General features: G+C 39.7%; 1 pseudogene; it reads right to left on the reverse strand.

Annotated features, from left to right (window-relative positions):
• Positions 1–930: 930 nt before the first annotated feature.
• LOC120292611 lies at positions 931–11,632 on the reverse strand (annotated as a pseudogene).
• Between the last annotated feature and the right edge of the window lie 6,252 nt (positions 11,633–17,884).

Below are 17,884 nucleotides of genomic sequence, written 5' to 3' on the forward strand. Positions count from 1 at the left end.
GGATGCTATTAAAAGTCAAAACCTACTCCCACTTAAATGAAAATCATTCTGGCCAGGTTATCCCTTTCTAAACGTGGCGCTCCCAGTTAGGTTGTGCATTATGTTTGCGTATGGGATTACGAGTAATGCCCGGGATACATACGACTTGTGATAGAAGGTGCCATTTTTTTTTTTTTTGACATTTTACTATAGAAAAGGGGAGAGGAAGCAGTGATCGATACCGATAACTAAAAATCGAGGCGAGCTCTAACTGAGGACCATTCCAAGAGTTAGGCAGAACATATTCAAACTATCCAAAATGATCCTACCTCATTATTTTAGAAAGTGACTCATGAATCGATTTGAATGTACTCTCGACGGATTTTTGAATGATTCACTGTATGGAGGCATTAACCTCTCCTACCTAATATCTTCCCTAGTTGATATTTCTAGATATGAGAACTTATGTATGAAACTTGAAAAAATAAATTAAACAAAGCATCGAGTATTATTTGGTTAGTTAATATATATGATGAGATGCTCTTAAATAAAATCTTCAGCAATGAGCTATCTAACTAATTATTGCACATGAAAAGATTACTGTAGTAAGCATAAGATGGTAGAGACATAATTAGATTAATGAGTCTTCTCTGTCAAGAGTACAATAGCGTCACGCCAATTAATGCTGTATAAGTAAAATCCAGTAAAAAGAACGATAAGGTTGAGAAACCTCGTGATGCATCTACTTTTTTCCATATCCCATGCCGTCGCACTCATCCGTCCTAAAGAAGAGCGTGGCATAATCAACCAGACGGGATTGGAATTTTACTTTTGAGAAATGCTTAGGTGACTATCCTCAATTTACTGTGAGAACAACCTTAGGCGCATTCAATTTGGAATCTTGATCTTTGCGATCATGGACTTGCTTTGTCGAAGCCCTTGCTGAAGAAGTCATGGAAGAACTCTGCTCGTGAAGTCCCCGTAGATGGCAGGCCTCTCGGGACTCAAGCAACTCGGGCAAGGGTCCATAGTAATTGCTCGATCCGCTCCGCCACTTTACCAGGTTAAAGAACATGACGATCGAGATCCTTGGCTCCCCGAGTTCGCGGCCACGCAAAGGCTCCACGCCCGGGTACTCTCCGTTCGACACGACTTGTCATATGAACAAAGCAATTGCACCGGTTTCGGTAGGCAAGATTAATGATAGTAACCAAACGGAGATAAAAGATAAGAGCGGTGCACCCGGAAGAAATCACCAACGTTGACGATCAGCCCTCCGCACTGTGGCTCACCTCCACCCATTCGCCGCCGTGCTTCACCCTCCACCTTTCACTGGTCCCGCACCAGCACCGTCAAGAACACCGAGTCGCTATGCGGCGTCAGCCCCACCGTCCGCTCTAGCTCTGGGCACGGTGGGTAACATATCCCCATGAACAGCCTCTTCTCCGAGAACGTCAGCTCCTTGAACCTCCCTCTCTCCAGCCCCAGCCCCTCGCCCGTAAGTTCCATCACGTCTCCGCCACTTCCGTTGCGTGGCGGTCCCAGGCCACCACCTCCCCCCTGTTGGAGAAATCTTTCCAGAATATTTTGAAGCTGACAAAACATTTCTATCAGTCTAGTCTGGATATCATTGGTTTAAAGTCTCAAGACTTTGTAATCTCAAGACTCAAGACTCAAGATTATTCTCACCGACGGTTTTCTAATCCAGGTGGCGAAGGATATCCGGCCGAAGTATATGGTTGGGGATTTGATCCAATCCTCCGGAATAGATCCCTTGGTTGATAATCATTTCGGATTCTTTGATTCTTATCTAAGATCAATTGAAGATCTGATGGTCGATTTGAAACATTCTTGGAATGTTCTATTCTTGAAACCAAAATCCTGATTGTATGGGCGAACATGATTGATGGCTATCATCGATTCCTTAAATAGCTCGGATGATCTTCTTAATTGATTCCGTCCAACGGGTAGATTGGAGGAATTCCTTTGGTAAGTGCCAACGGCTATGATGGCATAAAGGAGTATAAAAGGAAGACGTTCTAGTTGTTTTAAGTGTGTGATCGATAGATAAATTCCAGAGTCTGAAGAACCTTGATTGTTAGTCGATACAGTTCGAGCGAAATTGTATACACAGAGAGTGTTTGTACTTGGTGATACCTTGAGCGAGTGTAGTAGATCATCTACATCGAGAAATCAAGGAAGATCAACACTGTCACATCTCTTTGTTCATAGTGGAATCCAGCCAATCGGCTGTCAGTGCAGAAGAGTGGACGTAGGCTTGAATCAAGCCGAACCACTATAAACCTCGTGTTTAATTCTCTCTTTCCTTTACTCAGTCTTACGATTGATTTTTTTAATCCTTCATCTGTCTAAGTATTGCGCAACCGGCAAGAAAATTTTCATAAACCTATTCACCCCCTCTAGGTACTCGTACTAGCATTATCAATTGGACGAGCCTTGTGTTCTTACTTTATTTGAAGTGTTTTACTTCGTAGTAAAAGATCCATGGCTAAGTATGCTAGGCCGGGGGTGGTGGAAGGGCAAGCAACCCAGACCACCCTACTTTGATGGAAAGGATTACAACATCTGGAAAAACAAGATGAAAGCTTTTCTACGATCAAAGGATCCTCTCGGAATGGGATGTGGTGGAAAGAGGAATTACTCCTACCGCATCAGCATCGGAAAGGGAAAAGAAACTGGTTGAAACCGGCGGAATGTCTCAAGAAGAGATAAACAAGAGACAAGCACTCGATGCAAAAGCAATTTACTCTTTATATTGTGCTTTATCACCAACTGAATATAACAGAATATCTTCTTGTGATACAACAAAAGAAGTCGGGACAGATTACATATCACTTATGAAGGGACACTGAGTGAAGGAGACCCAGAATTAACATTCTCCTTGGTCAATATGAAGCCTTCAAATGAAACAAGGAGAATCTATAACGACATGTTTAGCCGTTTACTGGATATTGTCAATGGTCTTGAGAATCAAGGACAGAAAATTTCTGATCCTATGAAGACTCAAGAAGATTCGGACGATGAGGAGCTTGCTCTTATGATTAGAAGGTTGAAAGCTGAATAGAAAAGGAAGAAGGTTCAACTCAAGGAAACAAAGTCTTGAAACTTGACAAACCAAGTTTGTTGATAATGAGGAACCAAACAAAGATGTAGTTTGCTTGAATGTAAGAAAAGGGACACATCAGAGACCAAATTGTCCTCTCTCGAAGAAGAAAAGAGGAAAAGCTGAAAAGTCTCGAAAAACTCTCAAAGCCGAAACTTGGAGCGATACAGAGTGTGAAGAAAGTGATGAGGAATATGCCAACCTATGTCCGATGGCACATCGACTCACTGGACTGGATCAGACTCGGCTGAATTTGAGTCCAAAGACCTTCCAATGCTTACAACTCAAGAAGCATCTCGGTCTCTGGAAGTCCAACATCAAGAAGCACATGAAGATTCAAACAAAGAAAGCGATCATCAACTAGGAAGAACAACCAAGAATCTTGGAAGCATAAATCCGGTCATCCTAAAGATCTCATTATTGGCGAAATCAATGAAGGAATCCGCACCGATCAAAAAGGCATGAAGAATCTAGTGCTGTGGCTCTCATTTCTGAAATCGAACCAAAAAGCATAGAAGAAGCTTTATCTCGATGAAAGTTGGATCAAGCTATGCAAGAAGAACTCGGACAATTCAACATCAATGATGTCCGGGAATTGACATCTAAACCAAAAGGTAAAATCATATTGGAACCAAATGGGTATTCGGGAACAAGATGAATGAAGAAGGAAAAGTCGTACGAAACAAAGCAAGACTCGTGGCCAAAGGATATACGCAAGAAGAAGGAATAGACTATGATGAGACTTACGCTCCAAAGTAGCAAGGTTAGAAGCTATTCGTCTATTACTTGCGTTTGCTTGTTATAAAAATTTCAGGTTATTCCAAATGGACGTCAAAAGTGCATTCCTAAATGGATTCATCCATGAGGAAGTCTATGTGGAACAACCAATTGGTTTGAAGACCCAAAGAAGCTAGACTCGGTCTTGATGAAAAGGCCTTGTATGGTTTAAAGCAAGCACCTCGAGCTTGGTACTACGACTAAGTAAGTTCTTATTACGTAATGGTTTTGTCAAAGGTAAAGTAGATACTACTTTGTTTATCAAAAAGGAAAGCAAAAGCTTTTTACTTGTTCAAATATATGTGGACGATATTATTTTTGGATCATTTAATGAAAGTCTATGCAAGAAATTTTCTAAGTCTATGCGAGGATGAGTTTGAAATGAGTATGATGGGAGAGTTAACATTCTTTCTTGGACTCCAAGTTAAACAAATGAAGGAAGGAACTTTTATTCATCAAGAAAATATGCGAATGACCTTGTCAAAAGGTTTGGATTGGAAACGTGCAAAAAGACCGACATACCAATGTCATGTTCTCGAGAAGATAGACAAGGATGAAGAAGGGAAGAAAGTAGATCAAAAGCTGCAGGAGCATGATCGGCTCACTTCTTTATCTTACGTTTCTAGACACGATGATATTTTTGTTGAGTGTTTGTATTTGTGCTAGGTTTCAATCGGATCCCGAGAGAATCCCATCTCAAAGTCTTTGTAAAACGTGTTATCAAATACGTTGCCTCATCTTCAAGCATCGGTCTCGGTATCCCAAGAAGGAGACTTTAATCTTCTAGGATACTCGGATGCAGATCTGGCGGTTGCGTGAGTCGATAGAAAAGCACCTCGGAACTTGTCAAATACTTGGAAAGTGCCGGTGTCTTGGTTTTCAAGGAAGCAAAGCACCGTATATCTCTCAACGACGTAGTAGAGTATGTAGCTCTTGAAGTCAGCTGTTCGCAAATTCTCTCGGATAAAACAACGCTACAAGACTTTGGGATTGAAGACTCATGCACGTAAATTAGATGTGACAACACCGGTGCGATCAATCTCACCAAAAATCCAATCCTTCATTCAAGAGCAAAGCATATTGAGATTCGACATCACTTTATTAGAGATCATATTCAAAATGGAGAAATCTCGATTCAATTTGTTGATTCAAAGAGTCAACTAGCGGATATATTCACAAAGCCTTTGGAGAAAAATCAATTCGACCTTATCCGTTCAAGACTCAACATTTTGAAGCCTGAAGAAGTTAAAAGTCTAGAGACTCACCAACTCTGAGACTCTAATCTTTCAAACTTTAAATTCTCGACTGCAGACATTCGTGGCTATAGACTCGTAAGTTGTATTTCATCTAAGAGGTATGAATTTTCATTTAGTTATTTTAACTCGAAAAGGTACGATCTTTTATTCAGTTATTCTATAATCCGAATGAAATTTGGAGATTTTTTAAAAGAATAATTTTGGCAGTTGTTGATTTTGAATAGAAGTGATAGTTCACTTTCCTTGCACCGATTGAACTTCCTTTTCAAAACTGAGTATATATATATATACAGTTTTCTTTTCTCCAATCTTCAAAACCCTAAAAGGCACTCTCCTCCCGATATCGTTTCTACGTTTGTTCGTCTTCGAGAAAGTGGTCATTTTTCTTGGGAAAGCAAGTGAATGAATCTTCCAGCGACAAAGAAAGATGTCTTCTTCGAGGAAATCATCAAGAATCGCAAGCAGGGGACCACAAAGAATGGAGAAGGGACCGACTCACTTCGATCTCACTGAGGAAGAAGACTTAACAAGTCGGCCGACAAAGTCCGATTCGCTCTCATCCACGTCATTCATCGCCTCCTGCCCCACAAGGTGCAAGTCATGATCTCGGGGAAGAAGAGATAATCGAGGATGCCGACCCGATAAGAGTTCAAAAGCCCTCCTTTTGTATAAACTTTATTGTGCGTTGAAAAGCACAGTACTCCACTAATTATATAGATGACTTCTTAAGGACAAAAATTATGGGAATGAGTATCTTTTCTGAAGAAGAAAATGGAGGAATGGGGAATTGCCCCGAAAGGAAAAGCAGAGGGAAGCATTTGCGAACATTCCAAGTGATCCTCGTATGCGAGACAAAATTTAATTGAAGGGAACGATGATGACAGAATGTTCCTTGAATTTCAACCGAAAATGGGCGTGGCAGCAAAGGTGAAAGGAAATCGGATGGATTTGTTCAAATCCAAGGATCAAGAAAAAGTGTATTCCAGGCTGTTGAAAAGAGGGGTGATAAACCCTAGAAGTGTCGATTTTGACTTCCTGGACGCCATCAACATAAACTTAAGAGAAAAGTTGAATTTGTTTCAACTTGAGAATTTTTTGCTACGACTCAACAGACGGGTATGCTCATCTGACCGCTTATTTCTATTCAAATCTTAGCTTTCTGGATGCGAATAGAATATCATTTAGTGTACGAGACAAAGTCTACGTGGTAGATGTGAATATGTTGGCTGATATAGTTGGAGTTGAACGAGGACGTTATCTACCAATCAAAGTCTCACCTGCTCGTACTACTCTGGAACTTGTCAAAGATAGGGACGCAGAGAAGAAAGTTACCTATTCCAGGATGAATGCCATCAACATTGTGCTTCATAAGATTGTAATCAATTGTCTTAGACCAAAGTCTACATCAAAGACTACCGTGTGTCTCATTCGAAGCAAAGTTGATGTACGCGATCAACTCGGGACGGGAAGTTCTCTCTCCGTACACTATTCTCTTCCATATGTACGAGCAATGTCGAAAGACAAAGGACAATTGCCTTATCCCAGTCCGGTGACAAAGATCTTCGAGACACATGAATATTGAACCGCCTCAATCTCTTTGTGTTCAACCGTGTGATAAGATGGTGGTAGGTTTGAAGATGTTAACGAAGATGCGCCCGCAAGAACTTTCCAAGGTAATGGAGAAATTCGGAGAGTGAAATCTCATGTCGATGCCGTTTCAAAGAGAAAAGGAAAGGAGGCCATTGGAGCCCCATCGAAAAGAAGAAAAGATCTCTCATCTTGAGGATGAAGATGAAGAGGTCAAGATCCTACTATCCAAGCACCGACAAGAACCGCACGTTCGTGTCTCACCTCTGAATTTCAGAAGAAAAAGAGAGAAGAAGAAGAGCAAACCAAGAGCGAGAGAAGAAGAAGAGCGAGAGAGAAGGAGAAAGAAGCTGAAAAAGAGAAAGAAAAATCTGCTGCTGAAACTGAGAGAAGGGAAATCTAGAGCATGATCATCACTCTTCCCCTTCGGATGTCCTAGAGACAGGGGAGTTGGCGAGCAAGTAAAGTCTGCACCTCATGCTGCAAATAGTGAAGGTCCAAGACAATCTCCAAAAAGTAGACCCCTTAAGAATTTCAGGCTTCTCAATTGCTCGAAGAAGGTGATACGTCGACACCAAATCTGCAAGACTATACGTAAGCGCCTTCATATACTCTTTACTCCATCCGAAAAGCTCAAGCCTGCACAGACGTACAATTCTGCAGATTTTCATCGCATCATGGATATTCTTTTGGAAATGCGTGGCCAAATATATGCACTGGAATGTGAAATTCAAGTCATGAAGAATGTTGGACAAGCATCTTTAGTCAGCCTAGAGGACAAGATGAAAGACCTTGCTCTGCAAATTCAAGCCAATGCCAAAGGAGAGGAGGTAGCTCATCTAAGAGAGGATTTCAAGAGGCTAGAAGGTGTAGTGCAGTCAATGGGAGAATTCCAGATCGTGCGCATTCCCAAGCAGACATGACTCCTTTCTCACCCTCTTTTTAAATGATGACAAAAAGGGGGAGAACCAATTTGAACAAACATTATTTTAAAACTTTGACTACTTTGACTTTTGTGGTTATGTTTTGAGTATGACTTGAGAACTTGAACTTGGGTGTGAGACTGAATGGCTGTGGATTTTGATGCTTGACTGGTTGCATTTATATCAAGTATTGTTATATGGTATTACTCATGAAAGACTAACCAATTTGTTGTGGATGCAGAGTCTGGTTGTTTATTAATCTTTATGAGTTAGCCATATTGCTTGAGAAATGTTTTGCAGGTCAAAGTTGTTCAAATCTACAAGAAAGTTTTGTCACCATAAAAAAGGGGGAGATTGTTGGAGAAATCTTTCCAGAATATTTTGAAGCTGACAAAACATTTCTATCAGTCTAGTCTGGATATCATTGGTTTAAAGTCTCAAGACTTTGTAATCTCAAGACTCAAGACTCAAGATTATTCTCACTGACAGTCTTTCTAATCCAGTGGCGAAGGATATCCGAAGCCGAAGTATATGGTTAGATTTGATCCAATCCTCTGAATAGATCCCTTGGTTGGATAATCATTTCGGATTCTTTGATTCTTATCTAAGATCAATTGAAGATCTGATGGTCGACGAAACATTCTTGGAATGTTCTATTCTTGGAAACCAAAATCCCGATTGTCCGGGGCGAACATGATTGATGGGCTATCATCGAGATTCTTAAATAGCTCTCGGATGATCTTCTTAATTGATTCCGTGCAACGGGTAGATTGGAGGAATTCCTTTGGTAAGTGCCAACGGCTATGATGGCATAAAGGAGTATAAAAGGAAGACGTTCTAGTTGTTTTAAGTGTGTGATCGATAGATAAATTCAGTCGAAGAACTGATTGTTAGTCGATACTGGTTCGAGCGAAATTGTATACACAGAGAGTGTTTGTACTTGGTGATACCTTGAGCGAGTGTAGTAGATCATCTACATCGAGAAATCAAGGAAGATCAACACCGTAACATCTCTTTGTTCATAGTGGAATCCAGCCAATCCATTGTCAAGCAAAAAGAGTGGACGTAGGCTTGAATCAAGCCGAACCACTATAAACCCGTGTTTAATTCTCTTTCCTTTACTCAGTCTTACGATTGATTTTTTTAATCCTTCATCTGTCTAAGTATTGCGCAAACGCAAGAAAATTTTCATAAACCTATTCACCCCCTCTAGGTACTCGTACTAGCATTATCACCCCCGGCATACCTCCGGTATTTCCTCCACTTCCGGTGGATCTGGTCCCATCCGCACCTGTAGCGTGTCATGCCACGCCGCTGCCTTCGACCGGTATAGGTCGCCGTTGCTCGAGTACATGACTCCGCTGTTCTCGTCACGCCTGTAGTACTTGGACTTCGCCTCCTGCGACTGCTCATGGTGTTGGATGTATGCCCTAAAGCTACTATGTAATAGTTATATATTAGGGATTTCAGTTGTACTTTCATTATTATTATTTAATTAATAGCAATGACGTATTCATTCATTTGTCCAATTATTTTATATTGATGAATGATTCCATAAGATCAGTTGCAACTAGACCTATTCTTTGAGACGTCAAGAATATATGATTGGTTCATAGTTAGACTGAATCTTTTAAATTGTTCCTGGTCGATGGATTATTGAGTGGATATTAATAATCCCGTTGAGGCGTGTGTTCTTAACTTCGCCATTAAGTATTGGATACTTAAGGGAATGATGAGTCACATGTCATTGGGTATTATGATGCTCGAGTTAGAACATAGGTGTTTGTATTAGACAAATTCACTCCGAACGTGACGCATATGGAACGATTAGCGACATGGAAGTTTTAGCGTGGTCAATGATAATTGTTCATACTTTGGTCTTGTGTAAATAATCCTTAGACCTGAAGCACAGTGTTAACTTGTGTATTGAACAACTAGGGTTCACGGGTGCACATAATGCCGGGTCGTTGATCCGTCTTTATACCGATGGTCATAGCTTGTTCATATATGAAGTTACACGTGTGCACAATATGGAATCTGTCTCCTTGTTATATGCAAGGTATGATAATGATGTCCTATGCGATCTAATTGTGACACTGCATTGAAATCCTCGGTCGAGGTTGTAACCGAGAATAAATTGTTTATGTCTCGAATAAAATGCATGTCAATTAGATTTGTGCATATGATCGAATTAATGACTTGACAAATATTCCACGGTCTTTGTTTGATCGAGACATAGTAAGACAAAGGGATTGAATTACACTGTAGCCAAAGCTGACGGTTCATTATGTTCTTAAAGTATTCACACTATCTGGGTAGCCATGACATATTGCTAGATGTCAATCGTGGCTTGTAGGACCTAAAAGATTAATCGGGACAATTAATTCTTTTGGAAGTACTAATGTGTTAATATAAGTCTTACTACCAGCTTAGTGATGAACCTAGGGATGTCACACACCATAAACAATTAGGATGACGTGAAACAAGAGAGAAATATTATTGCAAATATGTTTGCAATTACTGCAATCGAATTAAGTCGATTTGAAATTAAATTAAATGTGATTTAATTTAATTTGTATTATAGTCACAAGCCTACTTGCATATGATGCACACGCATGCCCAAAGTGGATATATGTTAACATACCCCAATTGTGTACTTTCATTATTATTATTTAACTAATGGCAATGAATTGACCAAATGGGTTTACAAGTTGGCTTTAGTGCAAGTGGGGGATTGTTAGATGTATGCCCTAAAGCTGCTATGTAATAGTTACATATTAGGGATTCCATTTATACGTATAAGGATTATGTTATTATTATTTTTTTAAGGAAATTGATTAATTATTAATTAATTAATTGATTAATTAAAGTGGAAATGGTCAGCAATTTTTTGCTGACCACTTCACACGAATACGTGCACATGCACGCACGAATTCGTGTATGATGGTTTCGTGCATGGATGGTCAGCAACCGCTGACCATCGTGCACGAAATCGTGCATAAACGGTCAGCGGTTGCTGACCTTTCCATTCATGCACCATCGTGCTCGATCGTGCATGAGAATGAGGATCAGCAACGGTTGCCGATCCCACGACCCAACCGTTGCTGATTCGTATAAATATTAAAAGAAAGGCTGCAAAGGTTGCAACAAAAGAGAAATTTTCTGTGGGCGTGCGTCTTGTGTTTTAGAGACATACGAGTGATGCTTTGCTGAAAATAGAGAGCAAAGTGTGTGCGTTTTCGTGTGTCTTTGCGGCGCAAGAAAGAAGAGCGTTATCTCGTTCGGGCCGTGACTACTATATATCAAGAACACGACGGATTGTTTCCACGTGATTGCTAGCACGATCGAAGTGGTGAACATCCGAAATTTCTCTCTTCAGCCCGACGTTCGTTGTTGGTGTGTCCGAACCAGAGGTCCACTTGTGGGACTCGAACTGCGTGGAACATCCGAACCGACTTGTTTCAAAGCGCTTCTAAGAGGTATTTCGTTTAACTCCCTTTTATATTTAGATTTTTGATTAAAACGCACGAACAACGCCTTAGGAGAATCATGTATAAAATATATATTTGTTTCCGCTGCGTACTTTATGTTAATTTTTTCTTATACATGATTCATGAAATCCCAACACATGGAAGGCCTTGATGGCGTCTAGGGTTTTGTCGATCGTTGAGACAGGCACGCCGTGGTTGATGAGCTGGAAGAAGCCCCAGGTTCGGGCTGCTTCCTTGATCTGGGCAACGATCATGGGGCGGCGGTCAGTGGAGTTTAATCGGAGAGGTCGATGACGGGGATCGAGAGGGTGGCGGCGTTTGAGGAAGGCTTGAGCTCGGAGAGAGAGTGTCTGGAGGGTGGACGAAGATATTAGGTATGGAGGTGATGCCCGAGTCTGAGAGGCCCTTGACGCCTGATTTGGACTCGTCGAACTCCTTCACCGCCTTCATCCGGTCGTAGGCCGGGGCAGTCGTGTTAGCGGTGGCAGCTGCCATTGATGTCGAGCTTTTACGATCGGCTTGATGAAATGTGTTTGTAATTCTAATATTGGCGATATCAGAGTATTCGTTTGCTTGCTTTGGCAAAGATATAAACGTGTAAGGACTTTATGCCATGTTCAGCGTACTGTGCGGATGGTCAAATTGAAAAAAAAGGAAGTGTAAAAGCAATTTTTTTCTCTTTTTCTTACCAAAAATTTGAAGTACGCTTTAAGCATTTGATTATTGCAAAATAATAATGTGATAATTTAGATTTCATCGTTTATTAAGTGCATACGCAGCATTATTATGGCAGTAGAATCATGCAATTGAGAAGATGGGACCAGAACAATCTTATGTAGGGACGCATGCTCATTTAGAACATAATTCATAGAGAACTAACCTAATTTTCGCATATATACTATTATTTGGTTAAAATCATTGACTTATGAATATGATTTATTTGTTAGTACAAGTCGTGTTACATGTGGTATTCAAAATTATTAATATGTGCCGGTGCATGCATATGTCATAGGACAGGAAATCTATTTGGCACAACCAGAAAAATATCACATCTTGGAGTATTTGAAAAGGTAATGTGGGGATTTCACTTTTTGTGTCATACAATTAAATTTGGTTTGAGATATGAGATATGATTATGATTTGATGGATTTGTACATATCTAGAATGAACATATCAAGAATGTCCAATTGCCACAATCATGGTGGCACATGATACCTAAAAGCAAAGCATGGTCCATGAATAAAAGTCATGGACCACAGCGACCCCCCACCCACCTCCCCCACACAAAAATAAAAAAAGGGTCAAGGATCACATGCATGCGATACGAATACGTCAAGTACATGCATATGGCTCCTTAAACGATCTCCATATCTTAACTAAAGGATGAAAAGAGAAAAAGTAAGTTGCTAACAAATGACAACATCCTATGGATTATCCGCATCATCTCGTGTTACCATGTCGACAATTCTATATAGCACAAGGAGAAATGCTTTCTAGTAACATATGCATCAACGCATTGAAATGGGTGAGATTTAAATATAACGAAATTGGCGACGGTGGTAAAAACTTTTCCAAAAATTGTATTTTTCCGATTAATACTCTTTGAAAATAAACATGATCCGACAAAGTTGGGCTACAAAAATCGACAATGGTGACCTTACTAGGTATCTCGTTCATTTTCGTCGGATGAATATGATGACTGTTTAATCAATGATCGTAGATATAAGTAAATATAAAAATCCTTCCTCTAATCAATGGAATGAACATATGACCAAGAGCTGTAGAGCTCGCAATTGCTTATTGCTCAACCTTTGTAAGACAACACGAACAATAGGTTTTCTGTAGTGATCTTACTTCAGTTCCATGGAGAGCTCAAGAAGTTATGCGTAGATTCTTTTATTTCTTTTCAAATCGACCTTAGTAAAGGAAAAAAAAATTACTGTTGATTGGATATACGAACAAAGAGCAAGACATGGGCGTACTTACATTCGCCTAAAGGACGTAATTTTACTTGATCTTAGCCATTAAATTACGTTAGCCACACTCGATAGAATGGTCAAGTGGGCTCAAATGCTCTAAAAGGACGTAAGAACCGCTCCCAAAAGATAATTTCTATGAGAACGGCGTAAAATGATAAGCAAAATGGACGGATTTTATTTTAGAAAGTTTGGAGATTGGATCTCTCGCGAATAAGTCGTCATAAAAGTATATGTATCCGCAACGACTACCTTATTTGTTTTATTAATTGTGCGCGCTCTGCTGTTTATTCCCCGAGTTAATGCACCATCCGGGACGTGCTTTGTCATTCACATCCTAGGTTTGGCTATCAGCCTTGCTTGGTTTGTCCTAAGACAGACATCTCATCGACATAGACATCGCACTTCGACTTTTGCTCGAGCTGTGCTCTTATTTTGATAATTTCTCAATTGGTCCTTTTCTTTTTGTAAATCATATTATGGATGTAGTTATCTACTGCATTTTCTCGCCAATTCATGATCTCCTTTTGGCATTCACGTATGAATATTTTTCGTGGCAGAAATCTACGCAGCTGAATGCCAAATTGAAACAATAAATAAAATGTAATATAAAATTCAAAAATTCAAAAACTTCAAAATTTGTCCACGTCATCACGGTCACGCCGCAGGTAGGACAAGAGGTAGCAATTGAATTGTCTCGTCACCATTTCGACCAAAATTAGTCGAGAATGACTATATTGGCAAATTATTAAAATGTTTATAACTAAATTGGCACAATTAATATATTTAAGATTGAATTAGCTATCATACAATAAATTTAGGACTTTTTAACAATTTTTCCAGTTGTAATCCCAAAACTGGCTTATTATTTGATTGATTGTTCCATATTAAGAAAAAGGGATGTTATTGCATGCCGGTACTTTCTAAGGTTTATTTATTTATTTATTTATTGAGTTCCAACTAAAATAGTGTAACTCACCATTTCCAATTCAATGACCATCTAGTAATGGGTTAACAACTTTGAAGCTTGCGAGATATACATGCACTTATTTGACTTTTTTTTTTTAATTTCCCAACATTTTTTATTGTTTACATATTTTTATCTGCATTTCTTAGCAACACCTTTATATTTTCAACATTTTAGAATTTACCAACCTTAATTAAAGGGACTTACCAATTATTCTCTTCATCAGGTAGCTTTAGAGCATATTTGTTTATGTTTCAACAAAAACCAAAAACAATTTTTTTATTTTCCCCACCAAATTTCAATAAATTATGAAAAAAATTATATTTTGATTTTAGCGTCAAAACTTGTATATATTGAAATTTTTTGGTGTTATAGCGCAAGAAAAGCCAAAGTATATCCGTTGCAAAAATTTGAATTAAGCGAATAGCATAAAAATAAAAATAAAACCAACTGGGCCACGCCTTAGTTTACTAACTGTAATTTGAATTACTTATCAAGTTTAATTTTCTTTTCAACTACCAACTTTCCTTATCTTAGATCAACTTTTGTATGCGTCTCTCAATTACGCTATTAATTTACCACCCTTTAGTAAGTTTACTAACTTAAATTCATGTTTTTATTGATAAACTCATCAACTAATTCTAATTTCAATCCTCATATGAGTCAATTGCATTCTTATTATTATTATTTTTTAAAGTTATCTACTTTTCTTTTGGGTTACTTGGTAGAAAAAATATGGTAAGTTACCAAATAAATGTTAGTAATTTTATAAAACCATTGGTAAATTTAAGATGTCGGTGAAAATTTCATAAAAATCGTATATATATAAAAAGATTTTTTTTAACAGAGATGAAAGAAGTATGAAATAAAACAAATGATGGTTGTGATTAACTTTCTAAAAGGGTTACTAATGCAAAATTAGTTGATAACGTAGTGTTGAAAAGGGTTGGCAAGGCTAATAAAAGTGGCATACATAAACAAGTTGGTCAAGTTAAAAAGAAAAACAAATATAAGTTAGTAATCTATTCAAATAAGAGTAGGTAATCTAAAATAAGAAATTATTTAATCGGAGAAAAGTTGGAAAGATCACACAAAAGTGAGAAAATATTGAGCACCTTAGGGCGCGTTTGGTAGCCGTTTTTTTTTGTTCCGAATGTAAAAAACAAAAGTGTTTGTTCGGGGAACAATTTTTTGAACAAAAGAACGCATTTGGTAACGTTTGTTCCAGGAATAAAAATGAATAGAAACACGTTTGTTCCGGGGAAAATTTTTTTTTTTTGTTTCTTTTAATTTTTTAAAGATTTTTATTTTATTTTTTCATTTTTCCTTTATTTTTTTCTTTTTTTTTTTCGGCTCTGGTCACGGCCTCCGCGACCGCCGATGGGGCCGGCAACCTCGCCCAGCCACGGCGAGGCTCGCCCTCGCGAGGCCGAGCTCGCCATGGTTGGGCGAGGCTCGGCCTCGCCAGATCTGGGCAAGCCCGAGCTCGCCCAGCCAAGGCGAGGCTCTGCTGCCGCCCGGCGCGAGCAGCGAGGGGGCCGAGCTCGGCCAGGGGGCGGCGACTGCCTTCGGCCGACCCGGGCGAGCCCGAGCTTGACCCAAGGCGAGGCTCGCCCGCCCGCGCGCGGCGACTCGGCGAGGTCGCCGACCCTCGAGGGCGTCGCCGCCTCGACGGCCTGTCGCCGCCATGGCCGAGGCCGGCAACTAGCGAAAGAAAAAAAGAAAAAAAGAAGAAGAAAAGAAGAAGAAAAGAAGAAGAAAAGAAGAAGAAAAGAAAGAAGAGAGAGAGAAAAACGTTTCTTCATTTTTTTTTACGGAACAAGAAACAACAATTTGTTGTTCTTTTTTTGTTCTTATTTTGTTTCGAAAAAAAAAAAAAACAACAGAAACGCAACGCGTTTTTGTTCCCTAACAAAATCCGTACAGAAGTGTTCCGTAAACGTTTGAAACGCTTCCATGCACGCCTTACTTACCAAGTCAACAATAATAAAGGCTTATGACGTTCGTTTAAAAATCGTTTGCGAACATAAATAAAAAGTATTTGTGTTCCGGCGAACAATTTAACCAAAAACGCGTTTGGTGAAAACTCGTTCGGAAATAAAAATAAAAAAACACGTTTGGTAAATTTGTATAATTTTTTTATTTCTTTTATTTTTTTCTATTTTTCTTATTTTTCCTTTTTCTTTTTTCTTCTTTGGCCGGTTGCCGGCCCGGCCGGGCCCGCGCCCGCCCACCACGGCGAGGCTCGCCGGCCCGGCGAGCCGAGCTCGCCCCGGGCGAGGCTCGGCCTCGCCGGCCACCGCTAGCGACGCCGACTCGCCCAAATCCAAAGTGAGGCCGAAGCCTTGTCTGGCCGGGTGAGTTTCGCCTCGCCGAACCGGGCGAGATCGAGCTCACCCCGGCCGCGAGGCCGACCCTCGCCCGGCGGCGAGCCTCGCCGTGGTTGGGCAAGGCCGCCGCCCTCATTGGCCATGGCCGCCATGGCCGAGCCTGGGCGACCGGCGAAAGAAAAAAAAAAGAAGAAAATAAGAAGAAAAAGAAGAAGAAAATAGAAAATTGTTCCTCAAATGTGTTTGAAATAAAACACAAATTTGTTGTTTTATTTATTTCTTTTTTTGCTCTCGAACAAACAAAAAGTTTAACATAAACGCACTCCAAACGCTGTTTCTGCTTTTTTATTCCTGAGAACAAAAACGTAGTTGCTCAAAAAAAAAAAAAAAAAAAACACAAACAAACAGAGCCTAAATCACTCCATTCATTTATGGATATTTGTTTAATGAGCTCACATTTCAAATTTTTCAAAAATCCCTTTCTTACTCACCGTCTATCCTCCTTCAACACCTCACACCTTATCTCTCTCCTCTGTCACTCTCTTCTCCATCTTTCGTGTCCATCACTCTTTCCTTCTCCATAACAAGACAAAAGAAGCAAGTTTATGGTGCAACACTATTGGCATTGTCACTTTACCCCCCACTAAAGCTCAACATAGCACCAAAAATGATGGTTTCTTCGAGGGCTCGGATGCTCTTGGCTAATGGTATGGCTGTGTCGACCGCCATACTCTCAGGGTTCTAGCTTTGAAACCCTCCATCCTATCGATCTCTAAGTTCATGAAGGTTCAAATCTCTCTCGTGTGTTGAGCCTCCGTACATATACCTCATCATCACCGGCATCATCATCACCATAGCTACTCTAGGGAAAAAAAAATAATAACAACAAATAAAGAACTCACTATTTTGGCCAAAAGCAAATCCAAATTGTCTCCAATTTCTAAAGAGGTGAGTGGAGAAGAAGGATGGAGAAGAGAGTAGAAAGACAAGGTAGGGGAAAAGTGGGTCCCACTGAATACTTTTCCTTTAGTAAATTGAGTAATTTATTATTAATTTAACAAGTAAAGTTGTTGATACTTAATTTAAATTCAATTTTTAGAAAATGAAAGATAATATTTGATTAGAGGCAAATTTAAAAAAAAAAATTGAATTCAAAAGAATTCAACAGTCGAATTTTGGAGTCACTTTTTTATCGAAAAGTTGAGTAAATATCACCGGATATTCGACAAATTTGAAGTCTTTCCCTATTAATGCGAGGTTTCGGAGCATTACAAAGAGAAGTAGAGTATTCGTGAGAAGAAAGTAAAAAAGTTTTCCTCCTTTTGCTGAAAAGAGAAGACGTGTGTCAGAGAGAGCTGCTGAGAGAGAGAAACCGGTGAGAGAGATGTGAGAGCGAAAAAATTGAAGAAATTTCTCCTCCGGTTGAGAAGAGGGAAAAGCCTTCTGCAGAAAGTACAGAGGGAGATTGACGTGA

The sequence above is a fragment of the Eucalyptus grandis genome, chromosome 4, assembly GCF_016545825.1.
Source record: "Eucalyptus grandis isolate ANBG69807.140 chromosome 4, ASM1654582v1, whole genome shotgun sequence".
Lineage (NCBI taxonomy): Eukaryota > Viridiplantae > Streptophyta > Magnoliopsida > Myrtales > Myrtaceae > Eucalyptus > Eucalyptus grandis.